The sequence below is a fragment of the Talpa europaea genome (assembly GCF_964194135.1).
Source record: "Talpa europaea genome assembly, chromosome: 7".
NCBI classification, from domain to species: Eukaryota; Metazoa; Chordata; class Mammalia; order Eulipotyphla; family Talpidae; genus Talpa; species Talpa europaea.
This window is the reverse complement of record NC_140074.1, coordinates 89813115-89818279: the sequence shown is the minus strand read 5'-3', so window position 1 is coordinate 89818279 and position 5165 is coordinate 89813115.

The following is a 5165-nucleotide window of genomic DNA, read 5'->3' as shown; positions in this document are numbered from 1 at the left end:
CCCAAGTACACATCCAAAGCTGAGAAGGAAGTATGCCTTCATTCTTGCGTCATGTCTCTTTGCTCATGTGTCTCCTCTCCTGTGTGTTCTTCTTCATTTTCCCCTCTAAGTCTCCTCTCCAAAAATCTTCTATATTTTTCTTGCTGCAGTTTCATCCTTCATCATGAGGGGCAGGGAACATGGAACCTCCCCTTTTTGTGGCAATTCCTCTCTAGCAGGGGAGTGCTGGTCAACTCCAGATTCTAGGGGCATGGCACATTGCCAAGAGCCAACCTGGGGACCTGGGGTTGGCTCACTGTGTGACCTCGGGAAAGCCATTTCTCACTTCTTCTCAAAATCATGTCCCACCTGTGCAGTGAGCGATGTGGCAGCTCTTAGGCATCTCTCACTCTGGGCTAGGGGTTGCCAAGCTTTTTCTGGAAAGGGCCAGGTAGCAAATAGTTTTGGCTTTTTGAGGACCACATGGTCCCTATTGCAAATATCCATCTCTACCTTTGTTGTGAGCAAGCTGCTATGGCCCAGATGTTAAACAAATAGTGCAACTGTGTCCAATAGGAATTTACTTACAAAAACAGAAGGTAGGTCAGATTTCACTCATGGACTATAGTTTGTAATTCTTTGTTCTGGACAATCTTAAATTTATGGATGCCAGAGAGATGGAGACATTTCACAGTCTAGTAGGGAAAGCCCACACGTGAACTTCCAATTACACTGTGGTATGAAAAATAGAAATGGTCAGAGGCATGTATAGGTTCACCAGTAACTTGGAAAGGGCCTGGGGACTTTGATGCTTAGGCCAAGAGTCAGTGGGTGACACTTGAGTGGGTTTTGGCAGATGCGGGGAAGGGCCCTCCAGGCAGATGGAATAGCATGTGCAAATACCTGGAGGCATGACAGTGCATGGTGTCTTGGCAAAAGTTGTGGGACTTGATGGCTGGAGTATGAGGCAGGAATGAGATCAAGAAGGATCTTAATTGCCTTGATAAGGAGCATGGGCTTTTAGCAAATAATTCAGTTATTTAACTCTTCTTCAACGACTAACATTTTTCTTGGACAGAGTCCACCCCATAACTGCTAATCTCAGTAAGGGGCATTGGATATGCAATTTCTTCTAATTACATGGAAATACTGGTTGTTTCTTCTCTGTGGGTGCTGAAGCCCCAGGGGCTGTGATGAATGCCCAGGGTAGGCAGAGGGGCAGGAGCTGAGAAAAGCTGATTTGCACCCCAGTGGAGCCCTGGGCTCTGATTTCACACTCTGCCTCAGGCCAGAGTGATTCCGCCTGTGTCATCATTATGCTCATCAAGGGATGCTTTGTCTTCCCCTGATCGGCCTAATTGCTCTCCTCATTTGGACAGCCCTGGAGTCATTTAGTAATGAAAATCACTGCGTGCTAATATGGCATCAGGAGCTCACCTGCTTGTTGGCATTCTGAGCAGCATGGAGAGGGGAAGAGGCTTCACTTGTCATTACAGGTGCAGAGCCTCTCCGAGCTGTTCATGTGCAATTACCATCCAACAGCCTGGAAATTACAGTCCAGTTACAGTGGCTGCTAACGAGGACTAATTGCACCACCGCAGAGCTGCCCTGGACACTTAAAACAAATGGCCGCTGTGGGAACTTGGCGATGGGCAGGGAAAAGCCCATTTATTCTTGGAGCAGTGGACAAGAATGCTAGGGAGTGGGGAGGGTTCAACTGGGGCCCCTGGTCATCGAAGTTTGGTTTCCTAATCAGTGTAACCAAATTAGAGTTTCATGAAGACATTCATCTCTCCATGCTCCATCCATTCATCCAAGCCATGTCCATCCACCCATCTACCATTCATCCATCATCCATCCATTCATCCAACCTCCATCCATCCATCCATCCAATCCCCATCCATCCATCCATCCATCATCCATCCATTCATCCATCCAAACTCCATCCATCCATCTAATCCCCAACCATCCATCCATCCATCCATCCATCCATCCATCCTCATTCCCTTCATCTTGCTCAGTTTGTATTTTCCATTTGTTAATCCATCCATGCACCATTCATAGATAAATCCATTTACCTATCCACATCAGCTCAGTCATTTGTCTATTCAACTATTCATCCATCATGCCTCCTCCTATCTCTCCATCCAAGGTCTTGCTTAGTCTAAGGTCTACACTTGATGCTGAAATTCAGAGATGAGTCAGAAGTGATCTTGCATACAGGTATTCAAAAATATATTTGAATAAATTAATATTTTCTCAATGGAGGGGAGAAAATTGTTGGGACTCAGCAAACTGAGAATGTGAAGGGCCACCAGGCACAGTAAGTGTGAGGAGAAAGAAGATATAAAGAGTTGTCCTTCACAACCATATATGTGTGTGAGTGAAAGAGACAGATAATTAGAGGGATAGGGTGGTGTCTTCCTTTTGTTTGAGTGTGGAAAGTTACTTTACTGTTCTGAGCCTCAGTTTCCCTACCCATAAAATGGGGATAAAAACAGATCTTATCTCATATTATTATGTGGGTTACATAAAATACTGCATGTGAACAATGCCTGGATGTAGGAAATGCCTGGCCAAGTTGCCATTGACCTTGATTACTTGCTCTCTGTGCTGCTGCCCTTGACTCCTCCAGAGAACCTGACTCCTATGACAGTTTCCCTCATCTTCCTGCCTACCCACCCTGCCTAGAAAGACACAAAAATCATTCTAGGATTGAATTCAATGCTGAAAACATACGGGAGTTTAAAGTTTGGGGAATTCTGTCCCTTGTGGCTGGAGCCCAGGGAGTGAGAAACAGTGATGGGGGAGGGCAGTAGGTCAAAGTCACACATGAGTCAGGAAGAGCTGAGAGGTTTGGGGTTTGTTATGGGGAAAATGGATAATCACTGAGGACTTGTAAGCAAGCAAATTACATTTTTAAACGGTTGCTCGGGTGTAGGGATTTGATTACTGTTAATTGATTATCACTCTGTGGGGAATTGATTGGAAGGCCATTGAGTCACAGTGATTAGAGGTGGAGTCTGGATGAGAACCAATCTGTGCTGCTTTCTGGTTCTCACTGCCGGCAGCCTTGGTCTCTGGGTCTCTACCTTTGTTTTACGACTTGGAGCTCAAGAATTATAGAGTGTGCCTCTGCCCTGGAATCTGTAGGAATCTGTAAGTCCCCATTTTCTCCTCTCCATGCCATACGTGCTCACAGAACTCTACTAGCTGGCCATTCCAAGTCTCCTTACGTGTCTCCAGTGACAAGGATATCATCCCTTCCTAAGGCAGCTGGCGTCCTCTCTGACAAACTCCCCTCTGACAAAGTCCTTTATAAACCTGACCTATCATTATACACCCTCACCTTACTCCTGAATAACTGGGCAGACTAGGTCTCATGGCAGCCTGTAGGCATAGCTCATCCTAGGACCAGGGCCCAGCTTAATTTGTGGCTCAGAGTGAGTGCTCAGGTAGCAGCTGGACTTGGTGTGGGCCTTTCCCAGGAGGGCTGTGCTGGTAGCAGCTGTCCCCTGCCTCCTGCTATTCATGCTCTGCACTGACTCCTGCTTTGGCCACATGATTCACTTCAACCAACAGAGTGTGTTGGAAGTGATGCAATGCTAGTTCGAAGTTTGAGGTTTGCCTTCATGAGGACTGGCAGCTTCTGAAGACATCGTGCAAAAATGAGGAGAGTACATGGAAAGGGTCCAGAAGATGCCTTGGACATTCTAGTCCCAGTGGAGCTTGCCTCTGTAGGCAGCCGCCTCAGTGGCCTCAAGTAGAGAACTGAGGTCCATCTGCTCTTAGAATCAGGAGAAAGAACACATTGTGTTGCTTTATGTAATTTAAATTGGGGATGATCTGTATGCAGCAATGGATAACTGATTCTGGGGCCCAGAGGAAGTTCATCTGGTAGATTCAGAGTACAGCGAAGGCCCACCTGTAAACACTGGGTCTGTGTTTAAATAAGGCCGTTGGCCTTGATTCTGGGCCCCAGGCATACTGCAACTCTTCTTGGGGCTCAGTTTAACCACCTATAAAGTGAAAAGACTTAAATGCATAATTTTAGCTCTTCTAGTTTTGATGAAGCTGAGGGACGCTAGGTGAGGTAATGATATCTCTGAAGGACTCCCCAGAGGCCCTATTCTCTAGGTATGTATCAGCTTAGCTATGGCCTCTCACCTCCAAGGCCTCACTGCCCACAGAACAGCCTGGGGCCAGTCTTTCTCACCAGTCTATTTGGAATTATATGCCATGACTGTACTTTATTCAACCCGATGGCCCACATGGCACTGGACAGGGCTGTCCACTGGTATGCACCCCCAACTAACTGGACACACCAAACACCAAGCTGCACAAAACCAGCCTCCTTCCTCTGCTTTCTTGTTGCTCATTAGATTTTGGCAACAAATGATTCACTTAAAAGATGAGATGGGAACAGGCAGTAATGTTTAAAGCATATCTCCCTTGATCACTTAACAGCCTTCTCCCTATTTTATTATGCTATTGGCAAAAAAATGATGATGTTTATGCAAAGTATGTTTGTGGAATCCTATCTGAAAGAGTCTGTGGTTCAAGTTTCCCAGCCAATTTCTTTAAATGTGAGCTTTTAAACTTTTCCTTTATCGTTGACAGAAGATGATTTTAGAGACTGTGTTATGTCAACTCCAGAGGGAGTCAAATGGGAGGGGAGCCATCCTTGGGTGGAATGACTGAGGGGCTGGGCCTCAAACCAGAGATGAGAGGGTGAGAGACCTAAGACCCACCCTCAAACTCGTCTGAGTGATCTCTGGGGTCAGGAAGCAGAAGCCACTGTGGGAAGCCCTGCCATGTACTAGGGTGAACTGACGAATGGGCAGACAGAGGTCACCACTGTCAAGTAGAACTTTCCAGAATTCTAAGCTCTCCAGAAAGGGAGCAGATGCCTTAGGAAGGTCAACAATCCCCAAGGAAAGAGGACATCAAGGTTCAGAGAGGGGAGGCGTCTTCACCATAGCTGGGTAGTTGAGGTACTGAGACAGACAGAGAATTGCGCACAGACACTGAGACCCCAGGAGGGGGGCAGAGCATCATGTTCCAGCCAATGTGTCAGGCAGGGAGGGGGAAAGATTTCTTTTCCTCCTCGAGCTTTTGCCTTGACAGTGAGAGGACATAGACGGGGCTTGAAATGGAAGCTTTTCTTGGCTGCCAAGCAAGCGGAA